Below are 13415 nucleotides of genomic sequence, written 5' to 3'. Positions count from 1 at the left end.
TCCACCCACGCCTTTCCGCGAGTCCAGTTTGAAAAAGGTGGATTCTGAAACCGTTGACTCTTAACGGCCTGTCTAGCTTAAAAAATAGCTGGAAAAAATAAGTAGGTAATATCCCCCTAGTGGGTTGAGCATGGGCACCCCCTGTTCTGAGATGGAGTAGTTGAGTTCTGGTACCGAGTTCGGAATGGACCGCTTCTAAAACAGGACCTTAAGAGACTCGAGAGGTGATTTACGAAGTCTTTCCTTGCCTGGGTGAGTTATGATTCCTTTCAGGAACTGGAGGACGATTCTTAGCTTCAACTTTTCTTTCTAAAAGAACTCCCTAAATAGTGCAAATTAGAGCCCTTAAATACATAATATCTAAGGAAGGAAAAGTATGTTGACCAAGTTAGCAAATCTTACCCATTTCAAGTGCTCGCAACAATTCCACGAGGGAAAAGAGAACACAGGAGCTCATAGTACAGTTTTCTTGAAGCCAAAGTTAAAGCCTAATACCCTTTTTTTTTTCTACCGCAAGCTTCCTTGAAATGGCAGAATTCGAGAATTGTTTGTCCCCTGTTTGGTGTGGCAGAGAAGGTCTGGTAGGGCTGATCAAAATGTGGTTTGTTTGCCACTCAATACGTTGCATAACCTCTAGTATTATCCACGTATGGGCACACAGTGGACATTTCATGAGTTGTCCACAGGGAGAATTCATGTTTATGCTTATAAAGCAACCAGTGTCTTGGGCGAAAAAGAGATGGCATTAATACATTAAAAGATAGCTCTTCAGTTAGTTTGGTGAAATTCAGTAGAATCTGTCGTTTAGAATTGTGTTTTATTGGCATTGAAGAGTTAAGAAACTACCGGTAGTTGGCTGTATCTGTAGCTCTACAATTGTTATCTCTGTCTTATTCTGACGCTTGAGTTGTCTGTAATTATTGTTTTCATGTTCGTTCTCAAGATTTTTAAAAAATCTCTGTATAATCACCCGGGGTAGTGTGGCTCAGTTGGTTGGAGTGTTACCCTGTACACCAAGAAGTTGGGGGTGCTATTCTTATCAGGGCACATGCTTGAGTTCGGCCAGAGCCCTGGTGGGGCACATGGGTCTGTTGCCGGTCCATCCCCAGTGGGTGTGCGTGTGAGAGGATATAGGATTATGGGATTATAGTGTCAGGTTTTCTCAAACAGGTTTTTAGAGAAGAATTGAAGGATTTAATTGGTAAGCCATTTAAAACATATTAAATAAGCATTAATACAGGGTGTGGCAGAAGTAACGCCTGCTTGAGTGTGGTTGGTAGGGTAATAATATGGGTGTAATAATATATAGTTTTAATTTGAACATTTCACCTAAAATTTTATATGCTGTGCTTGAGTGTGATATTGTTATGTTACAGAATTGCATGCTTATGATTTTGTAATAAAATAATTTGTAATAAAAAGGGCGTTATTTGTGCCAGACCCTGAGTGTCTGTGTATAGTTTATTAATATGGAAGCTTCACGAATTTGTGTATCATTCTTGTGCATGAGCCATGCTGATCCCTGTATTGTTCCAATTTTAGTATATATGCTGCCTAAGCTAGCACCTGGTAATATTTATTATCCGGACATGAAATATGTGGATTATTAACCATTGCCTAAGACAGGATATGTTCTTTTCGAAGTATGAGTCTAAGAGGGCTCAGGAATCACGAGAAAGTTGAAGGGTAAATGAAGCAGCACTTATTCTTGCTTGGCAGGGGAGACAGTCTTAGGAAGGTAGATGGATTTTCAACAGTGAGGGCCATCATCACACTCCCACTATGTGGATCTCTTCAACTTCTTCAAATGTGTAAATGTAGATGTCCCTGTGTGAGCTTTTCCCTAGTTCAGTTGGTTCAAAATTAGAATTAGTGTATGTGCAATTGATCTTTCAAGTAAGGGTGATCTTTTGTCACATATTTGGAAGAGCATGTTTAGTACTTGTGCTTGAAACTTTGAACTGACAAACTATTTTAGCAATACATGGGCTGGAATTTTAAACACAGTTTTGCCAAATTTCATCTTTTTAGATGAAATTGAAATTTAGATGCAAACTGACCTTTCAGTTACGTAGCTAGTACCTTGATGACCTGTGCCAGATGTCACAGTGATGTCATTAATTCCAAGCTCTTGAAGTAAAGAACAAATTTATCTTGTTAATCTCTGAATCTGTAGATTATCTTTACCTTGTTTTATTTGAACAGCACCACTATGTTAGGAAAAGGATGCTAAATGAGATCATCAAAAGGAGTGTGGGATATGTAGATATGGGCAGTGATTGCTGATAGTGCTCACACTAGACATATGTCTCCTAAGACAATATCCAGATATACAAAATATTGCTGCATGGTAATTGTAGTTGGGAGAGTCTTTATTATAGAAGAGGGTCAATGGAATGCATAATAAAAGGCATCCTATCTTTATAGTGATTTGAACCTGAGGGTTAAGTGCCTATTGATACCATCAGCTTGTACTTCCCTGGCAGGAGAGATGCCTTGGTCAGGAGTGTGTTTTCCCAAAGTGAAACTCAGTTGTTGCACCCTGGAAGTGTTGACTCCTGTGATTTCCCCAAATGTGGAAAACTTGACTGCATAATTCATGGTAGTGGGGACTGTGTTTGTACTCTCCCCTGGTCAAGTCTGTCTAAGGGAAGACTTTGGTAAGGTACTTCCGGGGGGGGGGCTAGGTGTATATATTCTTTGTTGTTTCTTCTTCCACTTTACACTCAGCAAGTTTAGTATTTTCTCTAGGTTGACATCTCTTCTGTCTTGTTCTTACATGTGTTTCTGTGGCTGGCCTGTTTCCTATTTTTCTATTTGGGGCCCCTGTAGCAACAGTAGGCCCACCTGGATAGTTTAGGGTAGTCTTCCCACCTCAAATCCTTAAATCACATCTGCAAAATCTCTTTTGCATTAAGTAGGGTAAGACTGTCACAGAGCTATTAAATGATGTCACTGAAAGGTGCTTGGGGTATGCAAATGAGTGCAGTGTCTTACTTATATTGTACATACACATTTCTGATTTTTGCAAATATTACAGGAAACCAAAATGTCATTGTTTGGCTTTTACTGTGATTTGGAGAAAATTTTTATTTTGCGATGGTCTAGGACTTGCATGAAGAGAGTGACCATATGTGTTGAGTGTTTGAAATCTGAGGATAAGATGCCTGGAAATGCCAGCAATTCATTCTTACCTCTCAGGGGATATACGGTGATCATGAAGGTGGTCACCTATTGTACTCTGGGTGTGCTGACTCCTGCAATTTCCCCAACTGTGGAAATCTTAACTGCATAATTTGTGGTAGTGGGGGGCTGCATTTCTGCTCTCCCCTGTTTTAGTCTATGTTCAACAATGGGCATGCCTTAACTGTGTGCGCTTTGTTGATTCACATACACCAAAGTTGTCTAGCAGAGTAGGGTGTAATTATTCAGTTGACCAGTAGAGGGATGACTTCACACTACTTATCTGCATCTGTTTTTGCACCTAATTGTTGTGAAGATAAACAGGAAGATGTCTCCAGGGAAGATTGAGCAAAACAATACACGTAGGGTAAAGGGGGGTGCGAAATTTAAGGGGGAACGTCTTAAGTTTGTTGAGTAAGAATGTTAAGTGATAAGTTATTTTGCAGAAGGCTGGGAGTTTTATAATTTATCACTTAGACTTTCCTAAACTGGGTAGTTATATTAGATGGGGTTTTCACTCCCATTCATGTATGTCTCGTTAGCTATATTTTTAGATGTCCCCCCCCAAATTAAATACTGGACTACAGTATAATCTGTGCTAGTGACAGTCTTTTGTGTTTTCTCCTAGACTTTGCTTTGCTTTTGTTTTCTCCCCAAAATAATTTTATTGAAGTAGAGTTATGCATGTGATTTTTATAAACACCCATGTAGAAAGGCTCAATCTGAAAAAAATAACCCCTGACCCAGTCTTTCTTACCCTGTCCCCTTCCTTCTCTCCAGAGTACTACTTTGAAAACTCTTTTAGTTGTTTCGTCAGTTAACTCACTAAATAATACTCTGTGCTAGCACTTACACTAAGGATTTAGCTGAAATTTCCCACCAAAGTACCTTCTCTCCTCTATCCTTTTCTTATATTTATGGTACAATTCTTAGTTCTTCAGTTGACTCCCTTAGTAACTTTAAGTTCTATACCTTTATTACTTGTTGACACCTCTCTTGGAAAAATGAGAATATTGGCAAGACTTTGGGGTTTAAAAGAAAGTGTTATGATTTTGCCCCTTCTACCCATAAAAAGAATTAGTATGTTGTCACCTGTGTAGGGTGATAGAAGAAAGGGTGTGGAGAAATGCTAGTGGTAGTTTTTGTTGAGTCAATAAATTCAGTAAAAAAAATAAATGTGAATGGTAGGAAAATAGTATTGACTTTTGACTTTTGGTTTTTAAGTGTTTATTGGTGGTACATAGAAATACAATTGAGCCTTGGCTGGTGTGGCTCAATGGATTGAGCACTAGCCAGTGACAAAAAAAAAAGGTCCCTGGTTCAATTCCTGGTCAGGGTACATGCCTGGTTGAGGGCGTGTGAGAGGCAACAGATCAATGTTTCTCTCCCTCTCTTTCTCCCTCCCTTCCCCACTCTCTAAAAATAAAATGTTTTTTAAAAGAGAAATACAGCCCTGGCTGGTGTAGCTCAGTGGATTGAGCGCAGGCCTGCAAACCAGAGGATCGTGGTTCGATTCCCAGCCAGGGCACATGCCTTGGTGCAGGCCAGTTCCCAGCAGGGGATGCAACCCCTGCAGGAGAGGCAACTGTACTTTGATGTTTCTCTCCCTCTCTCCTTCCCTTCCCCTCTAAAAATAAATAAATAAAATCTTTAAAAAAAAAAGAAATACACTCGATTTTTATATATTAATTTTGTATCCTGAGACTTTGCTAAATTCAGTTCTGAGTTTTAAGAGGATGTTTTTGGATAAATGCTTAGAATTTTCTATATAAACTGTCATTATATGTGAATAAAGACAGTTTTACTTTCTCTCCAAACTTCAGCTTTTATTTATTTTCCTTGCCTTATGCTCTTGCTAGGATCTTCAGTACAATGTTGGATAAAAGTGGTTAAAGTAGTCATGCTTATTTTCATCCTAATCAGGAGGAAAAGCATTCCATCTTTCACCATTAGGTATATTAGTTGTAGGACTTTAATAATACCATTTGTCAAGATAATCATACTTTGGGAAGTTATTCTCATAAGTGGGTATTGAATTTTAATTACTTTTTCTGCATTTGCTTAATCTGTTGATATGCAGAGTTATGAGGATTGAGGTTTCTAATGTTAAACCAACTATGCATTCCTATATAAACTCCACTTGATTCGATGTATTACCCGTTTTGTACATTGCTAGATTTGGTTTGCAATTTTAATGAAATTTTGTGTCTATGTACATAAGGGAGAACAGTCCATAGTTTTCTTATATGGTCTTTATCTGGCTTAGTATCAAAGTATTGCTGGTTTCATAAAATAAATTGTCTCTTTTCCTGCGGTTCCCCTCTGGTGTTGCCATGGCCACCACCCCACTGCCCATTGTTAGAACAAGTGGTTCCCAAAGTCTCCCTTCTGCCAAGGTGTCCTTGATGCAAAGATCTGCATTTTTCCTTTTTCCTTTTTTTTTCATAGAGAGGAAAGGAGGGAGAACAAGAGGGAGAGAAACATTGATGTGTGAGAGATACATCACCCTGTTGCCTCTCGCATACCTCCAACCAGGGAGTTGGCCCAAAATCCAGGCATGTGCTCTGCCTGGGAATCGAACCAGCGACCTTTTGATTTGCTGACTGGTGTTCAGTTCAGTGAGCCACACTAGCCAGAGCTAAGGTCTAAATCTTTGACCTATGGCAGAAAAAGGCAAAAGTGGGTGAGTTCCCATTCTGTGGCTACATGGTGTCAGATGCATGTGAGCAGCTCTCCTCTGAAGCCCTGGAGCTTGCCTATATTTGTGCCAACAAACACATGGTGGAAAGATGTGGCCAGGATGGCTTTCATATCTGACTGAGTATGGTTCTCTGCCTTCCACAGCAACCTCATCAACAAGATGCTGTCCTGTGCTGGGGCTGCAGGGTCTGGACAGTTATATGGGATGCCATCAGAAAGCCCCAGGACTTAGTGTCTAGGGCCCATATTGGCCAAGTTACCATGTCCATCTGCACCAAACTGCGGATCAAGGAGTATGCGATTGAGGTTCTATTCTAGGCCAAGTTCAAGTTCCTTGGTCAATAAAAAAGCCACATCTCTAAGTACTGTGCTTTACCAGATTTAATGCAGATGAATTCGAAGACATGGTGGCCAAAAAGCAGCTTACCCCAGATGGCTCTGAGGTCAAATACATCTCAAATCTTGGCCCCTGGACAAATAAATGGTGGGCCCTGTACTTCTGAGGGCTTCAGTGTTGTTCCTTACTTGTGCCCACCAATAAATCCTATTTCCTGTCCAAAAAAGAAATTGGTAAATATTCCATCCTCTTCTGTTTCCTCAGAATTGCGTTAATTAGTTTTGAGCAGAGGTGTGACCTGATTGGACTTAGGCTTTAGGAGGATCCCTGGCTGCTATTGCTAATAGACTGAGGGGGCAAGGACTGAAGAAGGAAGGTCAGAGACTACTGCAAACTTCCAGCAGGAGATGAGAGGGCCTCGTCCCTAAGGGGTAACCCTGGAAGTTGTGAGGAGTCAGATTCTGAACATATTTTTAAGGAAAAAAAACAAGACTTGCTTGCTCAGGATTAAATGTAGGATATGAGAGGAAGGAAAGGAGGAAAAGATGATCCCTAAATCTGATCTATACTTTTAATACCTTTTGCACCTATGAAGTATACAATCCAGGGGCTGTCCCTCGTGCTCCTCCTTTCCATCCGCCCCCACTCACACAGGGAAGCTAGGGTATCAGCATATCAAGGTACTCATAATCATGAGGGAAAGGGTGGTATCCTTCGTGAAACTTACCTTTATTCTTTTAAGCCTTTATATTATGAAAAACGTCTAATGTAGACTAAAATAGACCACACCCAGCTGCATAAGTGATCAACTCAAGGCCAATCTTGTTTCACCTATACCTCTACACCCTAAATCCCCCATAGTGACTATTCTGAAATAAACTTCATGAGTGTTATAGTGCTTCAGCCACAATTATTTCAGTATGTATCTATAAAGACAAAGGCTCTATTTTTACTTGACATTTATAACCACCTTACTGAGGTATAATATATACGATAACATTCATCCATTATATAGTTTAATGGTTAATATATTTACACAGTTGTCCAACCATCACCACAATATAGTTTTAGAGCATTTTATGACAGGCCCCCAAATTCCACTGTTCCCATTTTCATTCTTTCCTGGTTCCCATCCCCCATCCCTAGCCATAGGCACAACTGATCTAGTTTCTGTCTCTGTAGATTTACCTGGTCTTGAAATTTCTTATAAAATGGAATCATATGGTTTATACTGTTTTGTGTCTGACTTCTTTCACATAGCATGATTTTTAGGTTCATCCATATTCCTGCATTTATCATTATTTTGTTCCTTTTTATGGCTAAATGGATATACCACATATTGTCTATCCATCCTACTTTTTTTAAAAAAATTATTTATTTATTTTTAGAGAGATGGGAAGAGAGGGAAAAAGAGAGGGAGAGAGAGATCGATATGTGAGAGATACATTGACTGGTTGCTTCTCACACAACCCCACGGGGGACCTGGACTGCAGTCCAGGCTTGTGCCCTGACCGTGAATTGAACCAGTTATCCTTCAGTTCACAGGCCAGCACTTAGTCCACTGAGTCACTCCAGCCAGGGCATATCAAGTCCTCCTCTTGATAGACACCTCAGTTATTTCCAGTTTTCAGTTTATTATAAATAATAATGCCTTTGTGGGCACTTGCATATAAGTCATTATAAAGACACATATGTTTTCATTTCTCTTGGCTAAAAACATAATGAGAAAAATGGCCCAGTTACATGGTTAGTGCATATTTAACTTTTAAAGAAACTACTGGGGATGGGGAGATAGGTTAAAAATGTAAAGAGGAATAAAAGGTACACACCTCCAGTTATATTTAAAAAAATAAGTCACGGGGATGTAATGTACAGCATAGGAAAATTAGTCAATATTATTATCATAACTTTTATGGTGACCGATAATTACTAAACTTATTGTGCTCTTCACATAATAAGGAATGTAAGTGTGGAATCACTATGCTGTATACCTGAAGCTAATGTAATATTGTATGTCAACTATACTTTAATTAAAAATAAAGCCCTGGCTGGCGTAGCTCAGTGGATTGAGCGAGGGCCTGTGAACCAGAGTATCACGGTTCAATTCCCAGTCAGGGCACATGCCTGGGTTGCAGGCCAGTTCCCAGCAGGGGACATATAAGAGGTAACCATATATTGATATTTCTCTCCCACTCTTTCTCCTTCCCTTCCCCTCTCTCGAAAAATAAATAAATAAAATATTACAAAAAAAACACCTGAAAAAAAAAGAAGAAGAAATTGCCAAACTTTCAAAGTGGCTTTACCATTTTGCATTCCCACCAGCCATGCATAAGGGTCCCAGTTTGTCCATATTCTTGCCAGCATTTAGTATTGCCTGCTTCTTTAAATTGTGGTCATTTTTTGGTAGGCATATAGTGTAGTTTTAATTTTTCCAAGTATTTATGATATTAGCATTTTTTCCTGTGTTTATTGGCCATTCATATGTCATCTTTGATGAAATGTCTATTCAAATTTTTTTGTCTTCAATTTTAATTGGGTTGTTTGTCTTATTATTGAGAAGGACTCTAGTTGCTAATTGATTGATTCTTAAAATTGAATTTATTAGGGTGGCCTTGGTTAATAAAATTATGTAGGTTTCAGGTGTAGTATTCTGTAATACATTATCTGTGCATTGTATGAAACAGCAGGGGAGAGGGAATTTAAAAGATAAGTATAAAAGGAAAGCCAAGCAATGAAGATGTGAGTGCAAGTACATGAATTAGGAGCAGTAGGGTTATGGCCTCCTCCCGCAGAGCTGAGGAAATGGAAGTAGAGGAGGAGATGACTGTTGGATCTCGAACCAGAGGACTGAGGAAATGTGCTATGCTCTTGTGTAAGGGAGCAAGATGAGGTGGTTGAGGGGCGAGTAAAATGTCATCTAGAGTCTGAAGAATCAAATGAACCATACAGGTCAGACTTTCCTCCTATAGTAAGTAGACTGGAGGCCAAGAGGTTTACCTAGTTCAAAACACGTAAGATGCTGGGAAAATAAAACAGCACCAAAACAGGTTTTCAAATGTATTTATCTAGCAAAAAAACTCACAGCCACTCTGTCATCATGGTGCATGCTTTTGACTCTTTTTACACGTCTTCTCACAAGACTTTCAGGATCAAGACATTCCTGTTCAAGAAACAAAAACAGAATCGGCCCATTACCCAATAGATTTGGATGAAAACTGTGAGAGGAGACGATGGAGAACCAAGCTGTGTCAATAAGAAATTGCGCATGAGATGGCTAACATATTTATACTGTATCCAGGTTGCTTGCATCTTTCCATATCACTGAAAAGATTGTGATTATCTGGATAGTTGGGTGTGTTTTATTGGAAAATTATTGGCAGAATGACTTTTATCTTTGCTAATATTTTTCTGTACCTGTAGGCTGGTTCAGTAATGAATGTGAGACCTTTTAAAAACAAACAAAAACTCAGAGATCAGAAGGAAAAAAATCCATCCAATCCCTGCAGATGGACCCTGTGTATCCTCTGGAGGACATCTGTTCATCGCAGTTGCTGGCAGGCATTCTCCATTCGAATCCCTGCTCCTCCCCTGTCAGGAGGATACGGTGCAGGGCTGGTGTGGCACGTTGGTTTCTACGGACCACCTAGTCCGGTTTGCAGCTAAAACGGCTTCTGATCACTTTACTCAAGGAGAACTCCACACAGAGATCCGAAGACCTTCGCATACAGCGAAAGTTGGTGCGGGAGGTCAGGCAGTTCGTGTCAGGAAAATTTCTGTGCTGGCGTCACTTACTTTGGGGAAAGTGGGAGGAGGAAACGATCTTCCTAAACCTTTGAGGACGTTTGCAGCTGCTGGCTCTGAACTACTGGGCTGCGCGTGACGTAACGCCGGGAGGTGGAGTATGTAGATTACAGATTTAGGGCCGTTTGGAACCGCGTTTTCTGGGAAATTACGCATTGTATTCCACTGTTACCAATACTAAGATACAGCACGAAAATCTGATTTTTTTTGTTCGTTATATGTAGATAAAGGCCAATTACAGTCCTTTCAGGTGTCACCCGAATCGTACAGTGATGTGACCAGCAGTGGATCCTGTCTAGATCAAGAGCAAATCATACTTACCTGGCAGGGGAGATACCATGATCATGAAGGTGGTTTTCCCAGGGCGAGGCTCATCCATTGCACTCCGGTTGTGCTGACCCCTGCGATTTCCCCAAATGTGGGAAACTCGACTGCATAATTTGTGATAGTGGGGACTGCGTTCGCGCTCTCCCCTGGTTTATTGTGTTTAAAGAGCAGATATTTGACGCACTTAAGGGAGCCACCAGGAGGCGTTTTTTCTTCTAGGTTCGATTGATGTTTTTGTTGTCAATGTGAAACTTACTTTGGGCTTTGTTTTATTTTAGTACAATGAGAGGAGTGAGTTTATTGTTGGTAAGTTGTGAGTTGTTGAGAGATTAATAATATATAGTAAGTTGTGTCTGTTAGAATGTGGAACGGGTGTCTGCCGTCCAACTTAGTTACTGAATCACTACCCTAGGTATGTGAAGAAACAGCTGATGTGTGATAAGCATTCTGCCCTTTCTTATCTTTGAGAGAAGATAAAGCTCCTCTTAAGAGATACTTTCTCTATACCAGGGGAAAAGAAACATTACCAGGGAAGGGGAGTCAAAGCCCGAAAATTTAGTACAAACAGACCTTGTTAAAACAATTCTCATTTACCTTTAGCCTTCCCATACACACTAGTTATTTTTTCACAATTGCTTCTTTGTTCAATTTCATATAAAAAGCATTTAGGTTTTGTCACTTCTTTGGGTCTCCATTTTTTTTATGAAGGCATCTGTGTCAGGTAAACTTACATTAAATAAATAAATACTTTTTTTAAAAGACTTTATTTATTTATCTTTAGAGGGGAAGGGAAGGAGAGAGGGAGAGAAATACCATTGTATGGTTGCCTCTGGTGCATCCCCTGCTGGCAACTGGCCTGCAACCCAGGCATGTGCCCTGACTGGGAATTGAACCATGATCGTCTGGTTCATAGGCCCGCGCTCAATGCACTGACCATGTGCCCTGACTGGGAATTGAACCATGTTCATCTGGTTTGCAGGCCCGCGCTCAATGCACTGACCTACACCAGCCAGGGCTAAATTAATGTGAATACTTTTATGTTGTTAAAGGATATCAGCCAGTTTTATACTTAGGGTCAGCCAGAGACCCTGAAAGGGAGAGGTAGTTATGCCTGTACACACAACAGCAAAGCCTTTAGTACTATAGTTGCTGCAGAATTGTCTTGCCCAGAGTGCCTAGCAAAAAGGCCAAAAAAAAAACAAAACAACCATGTGTCATCTGTTTTCATTGTCTAAAAAGAGAGAAGCATTCAGGTTGTTACCAAAGCCAGGCCGAATGCTTTTTTTCTTCACACCAACAGGGCACCTGTCCAGGAGTGGAATGGCCCAGGTAGGGTTGGAGGGGCTTGAGGGTGTATGTTACACACATTGTCTTAGTCCTCACAGAAACCTTATTAAGTAGGCAAACATTTTACTCCTACTTTACAATTTGGGGAAATGGAGACAGAGAGACTGAGGGTAGTACCTAGGCTCAGAGTGGAGCTGCAAACTCAGCCCTGGCACAACCGCAGTGACGCTTTGCCCTGGGGCCAGGCGGTGGGCCTCTGCCTCCCAAACTGCCCTGCCCCGCAGCTCAGGATTCAGACTCATCAAAACAGATCCATGTAAGAACCTGTGCCCAGAAGGCAAGGAATTGAAAACTGTCCCCAGCTACCTGTTGATGATTGTCTTCTAGATTGTCACCAGGTGTAGCAACAGCAAATTTATCCACTGCAAGTGTTAGTGATACAGAGTAACAAGAGGTGGGGTTATGTAGATGAGTAGCGTGGTGACTGCTGGTGTGAGTGTATTCATGGGCAAAATTTCCTTAAGGCACCCAAAAGTACTTTAGTCTCTGTCCTATAAATAACACTGCAGTTTCCAACTGAAGACCTACAGAACTCCCAGTATAATTGACCATGATTTTAAAGTGTGTTGAGGACAATTGTGATGACTGGAAAAAAGACACTGTTCATACTTACCTGGCAGGGGAGATGCCATGATCATGAAGGTGGTTTTCCCAGGGTGAGGCTCACTCATTGCACTCTGGGTGTGTTGACCTCTGTGATTTCCCCAAATGTGGGAAACTCAACTGCATAATTTGTGGTAGTGGGGACTGCGTTCGCGCTCTCCCCTAATAACTTAGTTTAAGGGGAGTGTTGAAGTGGTTTAATGTACTGAGCGATGACTGACTACCATGATTTATACTCAATGTATATACCTGGGTTACAGGCCTTCTCAGTAGATGTGTGATAGTTAATCACACACTGAAGTTTCCTTCCTTTCTAAAGAAGTAAATAAGATCTTAAAAAAGTAAAGGAGTGGTTTTTGTTTTTGTTTTTTTTCACACTAGTGCAAAGTACTGAAATGAGTTTGCAGCTAAAACTTCCAATGAAAACTATAAGGTATTTGCAAAGATTTGGAAAAATTGGAATTTCTGTATCCTGCTGGTGGGAATACAGAAATATTGCAACCACTATATAAAACAATATGGTATTTCAGTGAAACATGGAGTTTCCCTATAATCTAGCAGTCCTACTTCTGGATATATACACAGAAGAAATGAAGACTCATTTGAAAAGTTATTTGTATATTCCTGTTTGTAGCAGCATTATTTACAATAGCCAAAGGTAGAATCAACCCAAACTGTCCAGCAGTGGAAGCATGATAAACAAAATGAGGTGTGTATGTGTATCCATACATACACATAATGGAATATTACTCTGCTAAAAGGCAAATTCTGGTGTGTGGTACAACATGAATGAACCTTGAACACATAGTGACACAAGCCAGTCACAAGAAGACTAATACTGTATATTTCCACATACAAGAGATACCAGGAATAATCAAAATTATATAGACAAAAGGTAGAATGGTGGTTGCCAGGGGCTGGGGGAGGGAGAAAATGAGGAGTTGGTGTTTAATGGGTATGGAGTCCCAATTTGGGAATATGAGAACAGTTCTCAAGATGGATGGTTTCACAGTGATATTTATGTATACTCGAATGCCACTGAATTGAACACTTAAAAATGTTTAAAGTGAGCTATGGCTGGTTTGGCTCAATGGATTGAGTGCCAGCCTTCAAAGCA

At 40.3% G+C, this 13415-nt stretch overlaps 4 non-coding genes and 2 pseudogenes across 4 annotated transcripts; 5 read left to right on the top strand and 1 right to left on the bottom strand.

Moving 5' to 3' along the window:
* Window positions 1–1462: 1462 nt before the first annotated feature.
* Window positions 1463–1566, bottom strand: LOC119062722 (U6 spliceosomal RNA). Its single transcript, XR_005085025.2, has one exon. It is a non-coding gene; the product is annotated as a U6 spliceosomal RNA (small nuclear RNA).
* A 905-nt stretch (window positions 1567–2471) lies between these two features.
* Window positions 2472–2632, top strand: LOC119062715 (U1 spliceosomal RNA). The gene has a single exon (XR_005085020.2). It is a non-coding gene; the product is annotated as a U1 spliceosomal RNA (small nuclear RNA).
* A 554-nt stretch (window positions 2633–3186) lies between these two features.
* Window positions 3187–3333, top strand: LOC119062714 (uncharacterized; annotated as a pseudogene).
* Window positions 3334–5542: 2209 nt separating this feature from the next.
* On the top strand, window positions 5543–6386 carry LOC119062706 (60S ribosomal protein L10-like; annotated as a pseudogene).
* A 3948-nt stretch (window positions 6387–10334) lies between these two features.
* LOC119062731 (U1 spliceosomal RNA) lies at window positions 10335–10496 on the top strand. Its single transcript, XR_005085033.2, has one exon. It is a non-coding gene; the product is annotated as a U1 spliceosomal RNA (small nuclear RNA).
* Window positions 10497–12300: 1804 nt separating this feature from the next.
* Window positions 12301–12463, top strand: LOC119062732 (U1 spliceosomal RNA). The gene has a single exon (XR_005085034.2). It is a non-coding gene; the product is annotated as a U1 spliceosomal RNA (small nuclear RNA).
* Window positions 12464–13415: the final 952 nt, after the last annotated feature.

The sequence above is a fragment of the Artibeus jamaicensis genome, unplaced genomic scaffold, assembly GCF_021234435.1.
Source record: "Artibeus jamaicensis isolate MK-2021 breed Jamaican fruit bat unplaced genomic scaffold, CSHL_Jam_final contig_1998, whole genome shotgun sequence".
NCBI classification, from domain to species: domain Eukaryota; kingdom Metazoa; phylum Chordata; class Mammalia; order Chiroptera; family Phyllostomidae; genus Artibeus; species Artibeus jamaicensis.
This window is presented reverse-complemented; position numbering and strand designations above follow the sequence as displayed.